This window comes from Rhineura floridana, chromosome 6 (assembly GCF_030035675.1).
Source record: "Rhineura floridana isolate rRhiFlo1 chromosome 6, rRhiFlo1.hap2, whole genome shotgun sequence".
Classification (NCBI taxonomy): domain Eukaryota; kingdom Metazoa; phylum Chordata; class Lepidosauria; order Squamata; family Rhineuridae; genus Rhineura; species Rhineura floridana.
Window position 1 is genome coordinate 10,405,784 of NC_084485.1, and position 19,648 is coordinate 10,425,431.

Consider the following 19,648-nt stretch of genomic DNA (forward strand, 5'->3'; position numbering starts at 1 on the left):
TCAGATTTCCCTTGGAAAGAGGAAATCTGGATTTAATTTAGGGAAAATACAGTGACATTTGGATGCCAACAGTGTCATAAGATCATAAGAAGAGTCTGTTCTGTCACCCCCTTGTGTATGCCTAGCAGCGGGGGGCAGATATTCTTTGATGATGCAGTCAGATATGCAATAATGTTTGACATCAACTGTGCTAATTAATGTGGCTTTTATTTAGATACCAGACCGTTAGCATAAAATGTAAGACCCTTCACAGCAAAGAATACATTCACTAATAGGCAAAAAAAACCTTGCGGTTTAAAAATGTACCACAGATATTTCTATCAAACTTTTAAAAGCAGGGAAATTGGGAAGCTATAGTGAATGCACCAGAGGAGCAGGAGACCTGACCTCCTCTCTGAGATATTGTACTTCCCTACCAATTTGTAAAAATGCAAACACAATTTGGGTTGGTCTTTCACAGTCCAATTCACTTCCTGTGTAGCTTGGAATAATTTTGTAACAATACAATAGTACAATATCTCAGAGAGGAGGTCAGGTCTCCTGATCCCCTGGTGCATACACTATAGCTGCCCAATTTCTCTGCTTTTAAAAGTTTGATAGAAATATCTGTTGGCTATAGGAACGTTCTTAAACTTCAGGGGTGTTTTTTTTTCCTATTAGTGAATTTCTCTGCCTTTTAATCTTAGAGGTAAGAAACAGGATTCTGAGCAGGTTTGCTGAGAATGGATTGATCATTTGCATGCTTATTGAGTTCTGTGGGAATTACTCCTCTGTAATCATGCTTAGGATAGGTGAAACTGACCTGGGGGGAGGGGCAGGGAGGGGAGAGGAGGAAGGGGAGAGGTAGGGAGGAAGGTGGAGGAGAGAGGGGGGGAAGAGTAGGGATAAGGATGGGAGGAGATTGGGTGGGTAGACACTGGGCAGAGGGGAAGCTCCTTTCCTTTCCAAACATTGTTAACAGTATCATTTTGGGGGGGGGGGTTCCCCACCTTTTTATTCTACAGCAGACACATGTAGTCTCCCACGCCAAATTAAACCAAAGCTATCCCTGGCCACATCCACATCAGACATTTATTTCACTTTAAACTGTCACGGCTTCCTCCAAAGAATTCTGGGAAGTGTCATTTGTGAAGGGTGCTGAGAGTTGCTAGAAGATACCCTATTCCCCTCACAGTACCACAGTCACCAGAATTCGCTGGGAAGAAGGGTGACTGTTAAACCATTCTGGCCACTGGAGCTCTATCAGGGGAATAGGAGTCTCCTAACAACTCTCAGCACCCTTCACAAACTACATTTCCCAGGATTTTTGTGGGGAAGCCATGACTATCTAAAGTGAAATAAATGTCTGGCATGGGTCTGGCCCCCTGATTAGCCAAGTCAAACAGCGGTGAGTCTGGCTTTTAGATCACCGACAGTTGGTTCTTACTGACCATGCCTGCGCTATCATAGACTCTGAGGTCAGTAATAGGATTACAGGTACTCTGTGAACATAGCTGATTTTAATTAATTTCAACAAATTATGAGAACTCTGACAGAAAAAAGTCCAACAGGGGTCTAGATATTTTCTCTTGTTTTACACTTTGAACTCTCACTTCTCTCTGACTGTTTTGTCTATCCCCATGAAAATTTAGAGGGTTGTTAAGCAAGCGTTCCTGAGTTCAGGACTGTCAGCTTTGTAAGATTTTGTTTTGAAATGAGCTTATGGGAAGCAGCAGAATGGCATGGAGGTATTTTCAATGTAACATTGTGGAATGTGAAAAATGCACACTGGCTATAGTATACAGCCATTCTCGTGGCCATATAATTACCTGGTTGGGAGGGGGGCTCAGGTGAGCCAATATAGATGCCCTTCCCAGGTCTTCATAGAGTCTATATCGCTGATATGTAGGTAGGTGTCTATGAATCTCTGGACCTACTCCCTTAAATCCTCTGTCTCTATGCTGTGTCCTTATGGCCAGGAAGCAGTGAGCAGGTCAGCTGACCAAGGGCCACAGCTGGTCCAGGTCAGCTGACCTCCCTCTGTATGACTTCAAAGGAGGACTCCTGACTTGTTTACTAGATAAGACTACTTCAAACGATCTGCTTCAAAGGATACCTCTCACATGACTCATCTGCTCCTGTCTTGTGGGAAATGATTTACAGTAGGGCCCTGCTGTTTGGCATTCCACTAATACGGCGGCTTTCTTTTAGAGTAAGGCCCCACTCATACGGCGCTTGTTCCGCTTTTATGGCGTTTTTCGGGCATCAGGCACCATTCTATTGAATGAGTTCCTCTTTATGGTGGGTTTTGCTTTTAGGTGGGGGTCTGGAACGTAACCCACCATATGAGTGGGCCCTACTGTACTAGGGAAAAGATGCATGACCTCCTGTGGTACAGGTTGCAGCTTCATAGTCTTAAGCTAACTGGTACACCACTCTTCCCTATGGCATTGCAAGTCCCAGGAGGGCGTTGGAGAAATAATTGGTGGATTTCTATACACTTCCAGACACATGATGTCTTTGTTCTCACAGTGGCCAACCACATGCCATTGGGAAGCCCACAGGCAGGTTCTGAGCACCACAGTGCTCTTCCCACTTGTGATTCCCAGCAACTAGTATTCATAGGCACGCTGCCTTCTGTGATGGAGGTAGCACATAGCCATTGAGGCTTTGTTGTTGTTGTTATGTGCCTTCAAGTCGATTACGACTTATGGCGACCCTATGAATCAGCGACCTCCAATAGCATCTGTACGCTGTTCATAGGGTTTTTGTGGTAAGAGGTATTCAGAGGTGGTTTACCACTGCCTTCCTCTGAGTCTGGATGCACCTTAGCCTGGTGTCTCAGCTTTGACCATTCCGCCTTGGGTGCCCCTGCTAGGAGTCTAGCCTCTTGGTTTAGACTCCTGACGGCATTGCTCTCAGCTTCTTCGACACTCTTAACCCCCCTCACCACGCTAAGGTGTGCATCCTAAAGGGGGAACCATTGCGGCTAATAGCCATTTATTCTCCATGACGTTGCCTGTTCCTCTTTTAAAGCCATCTAAGTGTCATGTGAATGCTGCAAAAACAAAGCAAAACACACCCTTGCATGCATGAGGAGCACTGATCCCAAAATAACCCCTTGTCTGGGCTCCTGCCTCCAGACCTGCATCGCTTGACACTTGGCTATGTACAGAATGCAGATGTGATGTACTTGAAGGGCCGTAGCTCAGTGGTAGAGCATCTGTTTTGCATGCAGAAGGTTCCAGGTTCAATCCCTAGCATCTCCAGGTAGGGCTGGGAGAGACCCCTGCCTGAAACCCTGTAGAGCCGCTGCCAGTCAGTGTAGACAATACTAAGCAAGATGGACCAATGGTCTGACTCAGTTTAAGGCAATTTCCTGTTTGTATGTGATTTCCTAGCTCTCTTTCCAGTGCTTTTGTCATTTTTTTTCTGCAAGAATACTATTCATCCCCAAAGGAACTTTTATCATGGAAAGAACCTTGGGCTGCCTCCAGAGATATGAAATCTACGCTGATGAGCGTTGTCTCCTAGAAACAGCCAAAGATGCCCCAATATCATCATCATAAAGCTTGAGGCAATCAGCATGACAGATAACTATAATCTCCCAGGCTTGGGGATTTCCCCCCCCCGTCGAGAAGCATTGCATTCATCCCTCTTATGAATTTGCAACCTGTACTTTGAATGTGAATGTGGGAAGGTGATTGAATCTGATAAAGCTAAGCCTATTTTTACCGGCTGGCACACTCTTCCAAATTACAGACTTGTGGGAAGGTGACTCAACAACTCCACATAAAGAAGTGCGTGTGCTGAAGGTTTCTAAGTGGTTTGCCTATTAGAAATTAATGTTTACATCTGGGGAATAATTGGCAGGCTGACAGCTTAGCAATTTGTCCTCCTTCTTGCTAATTGGGAGAGAAACCAAGAAAGAGTGATGAATTAAGAGCAGAGCTTGGAAAAGTTACTTTTTTGAACTACACCTCCCATCAGCCCAATCTAGTGGCCATGCTGCCTGGGGCTGATGGGAGCTGTAGTTCAAAAAAGTAACTTTTCCAAGCTCTGATTAAGAGCATATGAAGAGCCCCGCTGGGTCAAGCCTACGGCTCACCTAATTCGGCAGCCTGTTCTCACACTGGCAAGCCAGATGTCTACGGGAAGCCTGCAAATTGCTCTGCAAAGCAGGTGGGTTTGGGAAGAGGCCACTCAAAACACAGATTGCCTTCTGCGTAGAGATATTGAAAGTGGTCCCATTCTCTCTTTCTTCATCCTAGCATTGCTTATTTGACACCCAGAGACGTTTTACAAGATGCCTAACAACTATAACTAAAAGAGTCAAGGCTGCTGCTCTGGCCCATAAGAAAAATTCCAAAGTCCATATTAGGGCAATACATTTCTTAAGCCAAGCAAAATGTCTCCAAATTGCATGCAAGCTGTTGAGCCCCTTAGAAGTCTTCATCAGGCTTGAATCACCAAGTCTAGGGCTGGCAACGTCCCTTGCATTGTGGTTCCCCATGGTTGTTGGGTGCTTGGGAACCCTGCATAAAGGATTTTGATGCCATGTGATTGACAGGTAGGTTGTCCACACTTGTCAAAGGTTGCCTTTGGGGTGGGGCCAAACAAAGATCTGGCCCCTGTAACCAAGTTCCCCACCCCTGGGCTAGATGAAGGGTATTTTTTAACAAACTAAACTGATGAAGAGTTCTGTGGAACTTAAAAGCTTGCACACTATTTTATAACGTTTTGGTTGGCGTCATCAGAGGTATTTTCATAATTTGGATCTTGGAATAATATTTATTTATATATTTATATAAGTATTTGTATACCGCTGTCTTGCAAAATATCAGGGCAGCATACAGTAATATATTATTATTATTATTGCCTTTATTTATACCCCGCCATTTTTCTATATCTATATCTATCTATTTGGGACACAGACCTATTAAAATGAGTATATTGTTTTTGCAATGTAGATCTGAATAGCAGTCGTGCCCTGCAGAAATAAGACCACCTCAGGGCCTGATCTAGCTGACCTTCTCCTCTCCCATCTGTCAGGACCAACTTTCATAAGGGAAGGATTTTAGCAGAGAGAGGGTGTCAGGTGAAGATCACCTCAGATCTTGCTCCAGATGTATTTTGCTTTTCCTTCTACATGGCATTCTATGACCAACTGAAGACCCACAGTACTATTTCTCCATAACATCTGGAGCCACAGGAAAGGCTGTGAATGTTCTGCATCGGCGTCTGAATGCTGTAGTGGACTGGATGGGGGCCAATACACTGTGCTTGAATCCTGAGAAGATGGAAGCTCTTTGGGCAGGTGGTTCCCATGTCCAAGTGATGGGCAAGTTACCTATCCTGGATGGGGTTGTGCTTCCTTTGAAGGAACAGGTCCATAGCTTAGGGGTTCTCCTTGATTTGTCTTTGTCACTAGAAGCTCGAGTAACCACTGTGGCTAGGAGTGCCTTTTACCAGTTCTGTCTGGTTTGCCAGCTAAGGCCATTCCTGGACAGGGATAGCCTGACCACTGTAGTCCATGCATTGGTAACCTTGAGGATGGATTACTGCAATGTGTTGTATGTGGGGCTGCCCTTGGGCCTGGTTCAAAAGTTCCAGCTGGTGCAAAATGCTGCAGCCGGATTGCTGATGGGGGCACATAGCCAACAACATGTGACACCATTCTTAAAACATCTGCACTGGCTGCCCATTCACTACTGAGCCAGGTTGAAGGTCCTTGTATTAATTTACAAAGCCCTGAACAAATTACGTCCAGGGTATCTTAGGAATTGACTGAATCCTTACATCCCAGCTTGATCATGGAGGTAATCTGCAGTAGCAGTGCTGATTGTCTCCCGAGTTGGTGAGGCTCATTTAACATTGATATGAAATCAAGCCTTCATTGTAATCAGCCTAGTTCTCTGGAATTCTCTGAACTTATCCACACTGGAGCCTAACTTCATACTAAAGTAGCTGCTTTTACCATCACAATAGCTTTTTAAGGTCCACACTTCTTGCTCACTGGTAGGTTCCAATCTGCTGTTTTCCTTTCACACAAGTAGGTGTTCCTCTGAAAAGGTGTAGTATCACTGTTTCCGTGTGTCCCCGCTCCTCATTTTACATGTTTACTTCCTCCAGAGTATAGATATTGCTAATGGAGAAGTGGAGGTTTTTTTTGTCAGTTTCATTGTTTCTTGTCAATTGCATGCCTCTCCCAGCTCAATTGGGAGACCTTGGGGTGCAATTGACATGAAACTATATGAAACTGATTATGGGGGGAGTGAATGAAAGGTAAAGTAGGCAGCTTTCGTGGGTGGCAGAGAGAGAGAGAGAGTGGGCGATGGGGCATAAGACAGCCTGCCCACTAAAAAAATCAAAGCAAAGTGCTTACATGGAGGAGTGCAGCAAAGCTGAGATGGTTTTTCATTTTCTTTTCGCATTATAATAGGATTGGATTGATACAGATTTAAAGGGGAAAACTGCTTTCTAGCTTCTTCTTGCCTGCAACGTCATGTGAACCATGTGAATTACAAAAGGATGCAAGTAGCACCAAACACACACTAAATTGCCATGTGGATGAACCCTCTCCCATCTGTTTTAACCTTTAAACGCCTGCTGACAACCTTTATATTCCAGTAAGCTTAATGCAGGCAGTTAAGAAGAGGTCTCTTTGCAATAGTTTACTTTGTTTTTACTGCATTTTTAATGGTTTTTACTATACGGTTTTGATTTGTTGTAAACAACTTTGATTTAAATGAAATAGCAGTATACAAACATGTTTATAAACAAACAAACTGTGGGAAAGATTTGGACATTTGATATTTTATTTTATTTATTTATATTCCAACCTTCCTCCAAAAAAGGAGCCCAGCATGGCAAATGACAAGCAATAAACAATAAAAATATCTTTAAAACAATTCTAATGCAGATGCAGACTGGGATAACACTCTACTTAAAAGGCTTGTTGAAAGAGAAAGGTCTTCAGTAGGCACCTAAAAGACAACAGAGACGATCCCTAATATATAAGGGGAGGGCATTTCAAAGGGTAGGTGCTGCAAAACTATGTTTGATATGTTGATACTGTTTTATTTATTTATTTATTTTTTAATGTAGTTGAATGTTACTTGCTGCCTTGGACGGATCTGGATCCTGAAAGGCAGGATACGAATAATTATAATGTAATGCAAATAATAAATATATGTGTCATATCCATAATTGGCATAAATTATGCATCATGTTCAGATAGTTTAACCCAGCACAGTATATCTTTTGTTCATCACTGTTCTTGGCTGAGAAACAGCTGTCATATTGAATACAGATGCCACCAAATTCAGCCCTAGATAAAATCCAGCTGCTACCAGAAAAGGCCAGAGACTTACTGGTGTCTGCAATGCGCTGGGCATCTCCATATATCCCAGTGTAGTTTTATTTTTTTAACATGATGTCATGAAAGCTTTATCAAGGTGTCATGCCATGATGCAAGAAGCCTCTGAGATGATTGCACAGTGATACCTAGTCCAGGGGTAGCCAACATGATGCCTTTTGGAACTTGTTGGATTACAAATTCCATCAGCCCCAGCCAGCATGACCAATGGTCAGGGATGATGAGAGTTGTAATCCAACAGCATCTGGAGGGCACTACATTGGTTACCCGTGGCTTAGTGCATCCGCTTGCATCTGCACAATGAAAAACAAGTCATGGGATTGCAGAGGAGTGCCAGAAGAACTTGTTCTAATACAATTTATATAGCACTTCAGAGTGTTCAAAGCACTTCAGTAATCCTCACTAGTGGAGACTGCTGGCTCGGATGTCAGTGGGGCAATGAATCTGGTCCAGGTTTTAATGTGAACTTTGAAGAGCTGTCCAAGGTGGATTCATTGCCCCACTGACATCAGAGCCCCCAGTCTCCAGTGACCCTCACACAACTGCTTTGTAGAGGAGGACAGTATATTGCAGATGGAAGCTGAGATAAAGTAGCTTCCCTGAGGTTACATTAGAGCTGATGGTAGAGGGAGCATTTCAAATGGACACTGGTGGATGTTTAGTCACTTAGCCACTATACACCCTCTCATTTTTGACTGGTAGAAACTCTCCAGCCTTTTTTGGCAAAGATAATTTTCATCCTTGCTTTCTGGGGCCCCTTTACACGGAGATGCCATGGCTGAATCTGAAACTTCTCTGTGCAAAGCCTGTGCTCTGCTACTGGGCTGTCAGTGGTGTGGCCAGTGATGTAATGGAGGGGGAATGCAGGGAGCACAACTCCAGGAGTTTTTCCAGAGGAGAAGCGATGGCATCATCTGCTGGAGCATCAGGATAATTGACAGGCCCTCCATACTTTGGCAAGTGAATGAAGTGATAATGAGCCTTTCAAATTTCTTTCTGACAGATGAGCATAGAACAAGTCAGAGAATGAGAGAAATTATCAAGCAGAGGCTGGATACTTCTTTCCTTTTCTTCAATGGGGTTCCCACTTCATGCTAGCAGTATAAATGGTAACACTTCTTTACAATATTGCTTGCATTTCTTGTGAAAAACGAATGGGTTCTATCCAAGGCTGCATGAGTAGAATTCTACTCATACAACAGGACTTCCCCTTCCTTTCCTCTCCCTGCATGCTGCCCTGAAAATCTTATCCAGAGGGTTCCCCAACACTCTGGAGCAGATTCTGAGAGGTGGCAGAGGATAGAAGTTCTGTTGCACAAGCAGAAGTCTGTTGCATGAGTAGAAGAACAGTGGGAGATACAATGCAAAAAGCATGTGTTGAAGCCCAATGGGTTTTGCAGATGGAACCTATGCAGTCTGAAGCCAGGACCACTGAGTTAGATAGAGGTTGTTGTTGTTGTTATATGCCTTCAGGTCGATTGCAACTTACAGCAACCCTATGAATCAGAAACCTCCAATAGCAACTAAACCACCCTGTTCAGATCTTGTAAGTTCAGGTCTGTGGCTTCCTTTATGGAATCAATCCATCTCTTGTTTGGTCTTCCTCTTTTTCTACTCCCTTCTGTTTTCTCCAGCATTATTGTCTTTTCTAGTGAATCATGTCTTCTCATGATGTGTCCAAAGTGCGATAACCTCAGTTTCATCATTTTAGCTTCTAGTAGTTCCAGTTTAATTTGTTCTAACACCCAATTATTTGTCTTTTCCGCGGTCCATGGTAAGCGCAAAGCTCTCCTCCAACACCACATTCCAAATGAGTTAGAAGTTACTCCCAGGAAACTATGCAAAGGTTTGCAGTCATGTTGATCCTAACAACGGCTGGTATGGCACAGTGGGGAGGACAGCCTGGCTTGGAATCCAGAGTCTGTGAGTTTAAATCGCCGCTCGTGTCTCCTGGGTGTAAAGGGCTAGCTAAAGATCACCCCCACAGCGAGTGGCTCAGGGGTTACTTGCCTTGCCACCTATGCAGCCTTGAGTAAGCTGCATAGTCCCAGGGAGCCCAGTTGCCCCCCAGCTGGCAGTTGCGGACAAGGAAGGGGCTGGCTTGTGCAGCTGTGGCAAGCTGAGCAGGCCCTGGCCAGCTGGGGAGGACTAGCCCCAGAGGGAGGCAATGGTAAACCCCCTCTGAGTACCGTTTACCATGAATACCCTATTCATAGGATAGCCATAAGTCGGGATCGACTTGAAGGCAGCCCATTTCCATTTTGATCTTAACAATTGGGTACCATGCTATGTGCTGCTGCTGTTCTCCCTCTGCATCCTATGCTCTTAAATATGTACAGCCAATGTTTCAACGTAGCTACCTGCATTTTTTTTACTCTCCGTGGGGGCATGGCTGAGGGAGCTGTCCTGCTGTGCTTCAGGGCTTATCAGTACCTCACTGGGTGTGGCTGGCCAAGAGGACAGGGGCTGCATTCTACTGAAGTGGCCTGATGCTGCACACAGGCCCTGGAGTAGAAATTTCCTCCAAATGAATTTCCTTGCAATTACTGCTACACAGTAAATACAGATCTGCAAGAAATAACTACACACAGGCTGTTTATGAATAAATCACAAGACAGCCGAAAACATCCTTATCTGCCTGAACAGACAAATACAGTTAATGCTGGCTGAGTCATGTCTAATGATGCTATTACCAACTGTGCGACAATCATCCAGAATTGTACTGCCTGCAGTCTCTCCCTTCTTAAACACATCATTATCATACACCATCTTCTTCTCAGCAGCATTAGCAGGAAGAAAACTCAGATTTGGCAGACAGGCTACAGGGAGCCGTTACCCAAAATGACAAGGTACAAGTCAAAGAAAGAAAAGCCCTCTCCGGATGTCCTTTTTATTGTGCATTCATGACGAGTTGTGCTCACGACGCTATTGAGGTGGTCACATGCAATCCCACGTTCAATACTGTTTGCACCTGCAAAAGTTCTGGGGTGGACACACTGCTTCCTTTTCAGTCAGGGCATATTCCGTGAATTCCTGCTGAAATCCTGTAACTGTTTATGCCACAAATGTTCTGGTTTATTTTTATCTCACTTTTGTTGCATTATAGCCCCTCTGGATAGCAATTCCCTGGGAAGGATTGATTGTTAAACCACTCTAGGAATTGTAGCTCAGTGAAGAGAACAGGGGTTTCCAAACAACAGTCAGCACCCTTAACAAACTACAGTTCCCAGGATATTTTATGGAAAGTCATAGCTGTTTAAAGTGGTATGATACTACTTTAAATGTTTAGTGCAGATGGGGCCAATGTGGTAGCAGTGGACACCATCACAGAACAAACTAAACCAGACCTTCCTCTTTCAACAAGCCTTTTAAGCAGGGACCTTATCCCAGTCTGTATCTGTGTTGGAACTGTTTTTAAAGATGATTTTAAAGTTTTTTTTAAGGTATGTTTTAAAAATGTTTTGTTTGAATATATTTTAAGTCTTTTGTTTTTAAGATGTTTTAAAGTGCTTTTAGTGTTTTTGTTTGCTGCCCTGGGCTCCTTCTGGGAGGAAGGGCAGGATATAAATTTAATTAATTAATTAACTAATTAAATCCACTATAAACACACTATTATTGTGTCAAGGACTTATTGCAGAATATGCTTGCAAGAAAATACCAGTTCGGAGGGGCCCAAACAGTATGTGTGGGAAAAATGTCTTGGAAGATTGTTACAACATGCAGGCAGCTTGGGCTGAAAGCAGCAAAATTACAGCATGTGCACATTCACAGTTTTCTCATCTCATCTCAGAATTGGCTTATTATTTATGAGCTTTGATGGTGAGCATTTTTTGGAGATGGGGTGGAATCTCATTTGTTTCCCAAGCTTATATTGTTGCAGGGTGTGCGACACATGTTGTCCTGCCCTCAGGAATGGTTTCACCAGCCCTGTCCCCACCCCACAACACCTGCCATAGCGGAGAGTCCCCTAAAAGTTCAATAGCTTTCCTTCCCCAGATCAAACAGGGAGAAGAGAGGATCTGGCCAGGAGAACAATATTTGCAAGGAACAATCAAGAGAATTGATTGACACAGAGGAGATACCAATGAAAAACTTGTTTGGTCAGGTTGTTTGTTCACATAGTTCATAGTTTGGAGTCCCTCCAAAGCACAGCATAGCTTCAGGAGCAATCCTCACACTTCCTTCCCCACCTCCAAGCTCAGGAGGAGGGCAGGTGCTCATCATATGTGTCGGGAAGAACTTGAGGGTAAGGTGGCAGGTATGTATAGCTGATTTGCTATCCTACTGTTGGCTCATCTGAGATGGATGTTGCCAAGTGGTGGCTCCCATGGCATTCTCTTTGAGACATGCCTGGATACTGAGATGGGCAGGTTGGGAGAACCCTGTAGTGATGGCTGGTTTTGTAGGGGGATGCTCTGTGAGGCGCAGTGCTTGCATAAAAGCTGGGCAGTGGACATTGCAGAGGGGAGAAGAAGAGAGAGACAGACAGAGAGAGAGAGCTTGCCATACAGATGCTAGAAAGAGGTATGGGAAATTTGAGGATTTGGGATTGGCTAGAAGCCTCCAACAAAAAGAATTAAAAAGAGTTTGCACCGTAACAAAGAACAGGAGAAGCTACATGAGAGGGAAGAAGGAGCTGAATAGGAGGTCCGGGGGCAGGATGCCCAGTGGTGAGCCAGACGTTTGCTTTTGTTTACTGAGAAGCCTGACGAGGAAAGGGGTTCCGATCTCCCTGGAGCATTAGGGACCTACCAGGTAAACCCTGAGGTAAGGGAATGGTCTGGGCATCTGGGCTTCACCTTGTAAATTCTTAACATGCTTTTTGGGGGTGGGGGAGATCCTTGCCATGGTGAGCATGGCAAATGACTTTATGTATGTCCCTGCTCTGTTCCATGCAATTGGGTGCTAGCAGTGAATTCAAGGAAACACTTTTAATGTCGGGACACAACACACATTGGTCAACACATGACAAAAGGAGGAACACAGCACAGGGCTGCCCTTTTCAGTGGCAGACAGAAGTTTGTTATGTTGTATAGCTCCACTCTTAGATGATTCTGTGCTACCTGAATCAGTCTAAAGACAGCTTAATAAATTCAGCAGAAGGAGGATGGTGTTCAGAAGTTATTACCATAGATGTAAAAGTTCCAGCAATTTGGAAGCCATGGGAAAGAAGCAAACATAAAATGTCTTTATTTTACTTTTACATACTTAAAAAAAAGATTACATGCATATTTAAAATGGATATACATGGAAGTTTTGGAGAAAAATAATTATATGCAATGCTAATTTTCTTGTCAGTTCTAAACTTAACAGTTTTAACTTGAATTTTCAGGGAACTGTCCAAGGTACTGAAAGCTGAAAGCACCTTGGACACCTCTTTGAAAGTATGGATAAAACCCCGGAGTGGATTCCACTGTTCCACTGACATGGAGCAACCAGCCTCCACTGAAACGTAATTTATTCCTTTAACAAAACAATCCAATGAGGGAGTGGGAGGGAGAATCTGTAGTGGGAGAACCTCAACGTCTTGTGCCCTGCTGGTCTTGCACAGGTCTTAAGGATAAAGGGAAATTTTATTATGCATGATGGGAAAGCTGTGTAGCGGGGGGGAGGGAAAGGAAACCGATTAAATGCATAATAGTATCTGGCTCTATTTGCGTTATACATTTAAAGCACTCTCAGACCACTTTAACAGCAATGACTTTCCCCAAAGAATCCTGGGACTTGTAATTTCTTAGGAATTCTGGGAGTTGTTAGGAGAACCCTATTCCTTTCACAGAGCTACATTCCCCAGAGTTCCCTGGGAAGAGGGATTAATTGTTAATCACTCTGGGAATTGTAGCCACTGGTCTACAATTATTAGTGTCTTTCAGGTGCAGGGTAGGTTTCCTTAGGAACTGTCTTATGTAATCTTCCTTCAGGTGGCCTGGGGCTACACCCTCTTGAAGTGAAACATTGATTAGCTCCCTTTTGTTGTTGTTGTTATGTGCCTTCAAGTCAACTTCAACTTATGGTGACCCTATGAATCAGCAACCCCCAAGACCATCTGTCATGAATCTTCTAAGTTCAGGTCTGTGGCTTCCTTTATGGAATCAATCCATCTCTTGTTTGGCCTTCCTCTTTTTCTACTCCCTTCTGTTTTTCCCAGCATTATTGTCTTTTCTAGTGAATCTGTCTTTTCATTATGTGTCCAAAGTATGATAACCTCAGTTTCATCATTTTAGCTTCTAGTGACAGTTCTGGTTTAATTTATTCTAACACCCAATTATTTGTCTTTTTCGCAGTCCATGGTATGAGCAAAGCTCTCCTCCAGCACCACATTTCAAATGAGTTGATTTTTCTCTTATCCGCCTTTTTCACTGTCCAACTTTCACATCCATACCTAGAGATCGGAAATACCATGGTCTGAATGATCCTGACTTTGGTGTTCAGTGATACATCATTGCATTTGAGGACCTTTCCTAGTTCTCTCATAGCTGCTGTCGCCATTCCTAGCCTTCTTCTGATTTCTTGACTATTGTCTCCATTTTGGTTAATGACTGTGCCAAGGTGTTGATGATTAGCTCCCTAACCAATATTATAAACCAAGAGAGGCAAGGATCCAAGACACATGTAGTGGCACAAACCTTACCAAACACCTTGTCCACATTCTCAAGCTGTGTCGACTGAAGCTCATCTGACCTCACTGCATAAGAAAGTGCTAATGATAAACAAGCGAATGATCTCTGTATTATGTATATCTTTGCATTTGGTATTAGTGTGGTCTTACAGTAGATCCATTGAAATGAATGGATATGACAGAAGAAGGCTAGGACTGGGGATGGCAGCTATGAGAGAACTAGAAAAGGTCCTCAAATGCAAAGAAGTATCACTGAACACTGAAGTCAGGATCATTCTGACCATGGTATTCCCGATCTCTATGTATGGATGTGAAAGTTGGACAGTGAAAAAAGCGGATAAGAGAAAAATCAACTCATTTGAAATATGGTGTTGGAGGAGAGCTTTGTGCATACCATGGACTGTGAAAAAGACAAATAATTAGGTGTTAGAACAAATCAAACCAGAACCATCACTAGAAGCTAGAATGATGAAACTTTGGACACATCATGAGAAGACACGATTCACTAGAAAAGTCAATAATGCTGGGAAAAACAGAAGGGAGTAGTTATGGAACATGCATGGACTGGAAGCAAAGCTGAATGTCCACCCTGTCTGCAGGCACAAACAGTATAGAAAGCACAATCGGGTAGAACTACCCAGATATGAGCACAAATCACATGAATGTACAACAAAAAAGGAATCTGGAAGGACCAGGACTAAAACCACACACACACACCAAAACTGATTTTACTGCTATCTCCTTTGTTGCTCCCCTTTTAGGATGCACACCTTAACGTGATGAGGGGGTTTGAGAGTGTTGAAGAAGCTGAGAGTAATGCTGTCAGGAGTCTAGACCAAGAGGCTAGACTCCTAGCAGGGTCACCCAAGGCGGAATGGTCAAAGCTGAGACACCAGACTGAGATGCATCCAAACTCGGAGAGAACTGTCACTAGAAGCTAAAATGATGAAACTGAGGTTATCATACTTCTGACACATCATGAGAAGACATGATTCACTAGAAAAGACAATAATGCTGGGAAAAACAGAAGGGAGTAGAAAAAGAGGAAGGCCAAACAAGAGATGGATTGATTCCATAAAGGAAGCCACAGACCTGAACTTACAAGATCTGAATAGGGTGGTTCTTGACAGATGCTATTGGAGGTTGCTACTTCATAGGCAGAGCTTGGAAAAGTCACTTTTTTGAACTACAACTCCCATCAGCCCCAGCCAGCATAGCCACTGAATTGGGCTGATGGGAGTTGTAGTTCAAAAAGTAACATTTCCAAGCTCTGTTCATAGGGTTGCCATAAGTCGTAATCAAGTTGAAGGCACATAACAAAAATGTAGATTCATTAATTTCAATAGGTCTACTCTGAGTAGTACTTAGTTGAATACAACTCTCTCTCTCTCTCTCTGTGTGCATGGTTTGTATAAGTCCTACTCAGGGTACACCCATTTATATTAATGAGCCTAAGTTGCTCACAGGGGTTTGGTCTTACTTTTTTAGGAGCAGGGTCCCTATGTCTCCAGCATCCTATGAGCCAATCAGCATGAAAAGGGAGTGTTTTGCCACTGAGAAGAGTCTTCTACCTTGCTTCCTTGTCCTTTCCTGCTGATTGGAGCCAATCAGAGTGAAAGGAGGTGAGTCAACCACTGAGAAGACTCTTCTCAGTAGCTAATACTCTCCCCTTTCATGCTGATTGGCTCCTAGGGAGATCTGTTGCTGTGGGAGAAGGCATTAACAAAGATCTCATTCTCAACCCAGTAGCAAAAGAAGTGTGTGTGTGTGTGTGTGTGTGTGTGTGTGTGACTGTGACTAACATAAAGGGACCTGTACTTCTGAATTTGCTGCTACACTACTGGTTACTCATGTCATGTAACTTCAGTGGGTCTTCTTTGAGTAGGACTAGCATTGAATACCACCCATTAGTGTGTATGTGTGTCCAAGCTGGGGCTTGAGTCTTTCAGCCAGGGCCAGCCCAAACTATATTACTGCTTTAGGTGACGAAGAAAATGGTGCCTCCTCCTTGTTGCAGGTACAGCAGCAGTTGAATAGTACTTCAGCACTAATGATGGGACAGCCTCTTCCAGCACATCTGAGGCAGCAGGCCAGATTAACAGATTTAGGACAAGCTTTGTGGCAGCACCGGGGAATAGCTGGGGAGGGAGAGGGGCTCAGGAAGAACAGCCAACGGCTGCTGCCCCCAGCATCTGCCTCACTTTGCCTAATGGTAGGATTGGCTCTGTTTCCTGTGCAAAACAGCCCAATTTAGGGCTGCCAATTTGCAATATGGAGATGTGCCTTGTGTTCACCCAAGTGCTTCTGCGTTGTTTTGTTATATGTGCAGCCTTCTGTTGGATCAGTCCTAGGAACAATATTATATCCATCCACTGTTTATGATGGAGAGGCATCCAGTAATTTTGGAACTCAAACAAGAGGCTGGGGCATCATTTGCTTCCCAAGCTGAAAGACCGTCAGAGCTCATCAAACCAGGGCTGGTGGCATCTTGCTGGCAAGGGAAAGGAAAGTTGTTGGCTTTCGGTTCCGTGACATTTTTGGGGAGGAGGGAGAGAAGCAGCAAGCAAGCCTGGGATGCTGTGATTGTTTGGCCTTGTAACCTTTCCAATGGGTCACCTTTCTGAGCACACCCTTTGTTCGGAATGTGAGACGAGAGATCTGTTGTGTGCTTTCATGGCCCCAGCAGAGCCTGAAAACAGCCTCATCCCCCATAATTGGCTGAGCTGAAGATGTGAGTTCGCCAACATTTTAAAGAACACTTGGGTTGGGGGCACTGCAGGCACGAGACAGATTCTTGCTGGAGGAAAATAATATTTTCCTTTCTCTTTGCCAAATGGTTCTCTCACCCTCTCTCTTTTCAAACACTTCTCAGCTTTAGAACAAGGCACTCAGCTGGGAATGCAAACATTGGCTGCTTGTTAGGGAATTCAAGCTGTTCCGGGTATTCAGGAAGAAGGAAACGGCTTGGGTTTGTCCACTAACACAGAACAAAATATTTAGTTCTGGCTAGTTAATATTGCGAGGCATCTGCAATCATATATGTAAATATTGGTGTTGGGAGAATTAACTCCGGAAAGTTATAGGAGTTTTTCATGGATCTGAAATGAGATGTATGTAGGAAAAAGATAATAGCAATAGTGATAAACATGGAACTGTCAATATATTTACTTACTAGATTTTAGCTCTTGTTCACTCCTGGTTTTACACTTGTTTTTAATTATTATTATTTACTATTTATTTCTTAGATTTATATCCTGCCATTCCTCCCAGTAGGAACCCAGGGTGGCAAACAAAATAAAAACACACTAAAGCATCATAAAAACAGACTTTAAAATTTCTTACAACAAAACATCCTTAAAAACATACTAAAACAAAACATCTTTAAAAAACCATATTTTTTTAAAAAAAAGGTTTTAAAAACATATTAAAATGTCTGTTTCTGTAAATTGCTTTGAGTCACTTTTGTGAAAAAGCGACTAAATACTACCACTACTGCTACTAATATTTTTATCACATTTTCCAGACAAATGTTGTCTTCCAAAGCAGCTGACATCAAGAGACAGGGGGAGAGAGAGAAAGAGAGGCTGTGACCTCAAGCTTAAGAATATAAGAACAGCCCTGATGGATCAGGCCACATCCTATTTCAGCATCCTGTTCTCACACAACCAGATGACCCAGTGGAAAGCCTGCAAGCAGGACTTGAGAGCAACAGCACCCTCCCCACCAGAAATTCTTAGCAACTAGTATTCAGAGGCATACAGGTTCCTACAGTGGAGGGAGAGCATAGTCCTCATGGCTAGTAAACATTGATAGCTGTATCCTCCATGAATTTTCCTAATCCTCTTGCAAACTAAAAAGACAAAAAAGGAAAGGGGTGAGAAAAGGTGGAGGAGGGAGATCAGTCTGTAAAGGCCAGAACAATGTGGTGAGATCCAAGCATTTACATCCAATTTGTGCAAGGTTGATCTGCCTTTGCAGGTGTGATTGTCTGAACAGCAAGTGTTGGCTCTTGTTCCATGGGCTGATAGATGGGACCCAGAATGTCCTTTCCCCTTGCTTCTGCAGTATGAGGACAACTGGCAGCTGGCGCAGAGTGTTCTTTCTGGCAGAGATCAGGGAAGCAAGCTGCTCCTTTTTTCTGGTCAATGAATGAGCCCAGGTTGGTCTCCCACTTGCCATGATGTTCTTCTTGGGAGGAAGGGGTTGCAGTTGCCCAGTGATCCATGGTCCTCTGGCCCCAGGACTAAGGATGTGGGAGAAATTTGAATTCAGTTCACCTGAAACCTGAATTCATCAAATGGGCACTTTCTGAAACAACATGAAAACCAAAATACAGTCATCATTTGAAATTTGCACTTATCCGAATTTTGCAATGCAGTTCTCCAACCAAAGAATGTTTTCAAAAACCATCTCCTCAAGGATCCAGGAGGCTATGTTAAAATTCCAGTTAAGGTGGCACTGGACCCCAATATGATTATTGCGAGGGCTGAAGGATTTCTCACCATGGTGTTGGAGGGGGTGCAGTAATAAAGGGACTTTCTACCACATGTGGTGGGAATGTGGAGCTATACAGGACTTCTGGCAGAAAGTGTTTGACGCCCTGGCACTCATGATGGCCCAATCTTTAACTCTTGACCCAGAATTGGTGTTGCTGTCCCTTGAAAGCAACAAAAATAAAAAAATGGCACGTAAAGATCTTATTGCTTTGCTTCTAGCAGCAGCTCACATAGAGAAGCGAACGACTCAGGCAGGATTGCTTGACAAGGTGTGCAGTGTAGCCCTTTCAGAAAAACTGGCACAGCACAGGAGAGTAGTCGCTGTGACTTCTAAAAATGATCTTGTGATGAAATATGGTTTCCGTTCTTTAGTTATATCAACGATCAGGGGTCAGGGAAATGCCCTCCAGCTACTCATAACTCTCTATGGCCGAGTTACATACACACGTCTTGAGCGATGTGATCTATAAGTGTTCTTTTTATTTTTGATTGTGCCTCAACTTTGTTTAAACCGCATAATTGATTGTTAATGTTGGTATGCTTGCCTCAACATAAAAGGAAAAAAAATGCATATATTGGTAAATGTATTGTTGTTATATGCCTTCAAGTCGATTATGACTTATGGCGACCCTATGAATCTTTTTTGGATATATTCATAGGGTTTTCATGGTAAGAGGTATTCAGAAGTGGTTTACCTTGCCTTCCTCTAAGTCTATGGCACCCGGTATTCCTAGGCGGTCTCCCATCCAAGTACTAACCAGGCCTGACCCTGCTTAGCTTGCTTCCGAGATCAGATGACATTGGGCATGTTCAGGGTAGTATAGCCGTAGTGAATGTATTAGTGAAAATAAAATACAAAAATGCATTATGTCAGGAGAAACTGCTTGCAGAAATGTGTACATTAGTTAAAACTGCAGAGAAAAAATGTGGTTATGATGAGAAACCCATAAAATGCTGTAGGATTTTCATGAAGATTTTGTAAAAAGACGAAACAAAATGCAAATTCCTGCAGAAATGTGAGGGACTGAATTGAAGACTGGAAAAATGAGAAACTGGGAGGAGCAAAGCTGACAGATCCTTCCATGCTTACCCAGGCATACCCATGGCAGTGTGTTCTCTTCATGATCTTAGTAGGAAAAAAGTGAGCAAATCAGATAGTCAAAACTGCTTTTTCTT

General features: G+C 43.4%; 1 pseudogene; it reads right to left on the reverse strand.

Annotated features, from left to right (window-relative positions):
- Positions 1-19,181: 19,181 nt before the first annotated feature.
- LOC133388167 (5S ribosomal RNA) lies at positions 19,182-19,304 on the reverse strand (annotated as a pseudogene).
- Between the last annotated feature and the right edge of the window lie 344 nt (positions 19,305-19,648).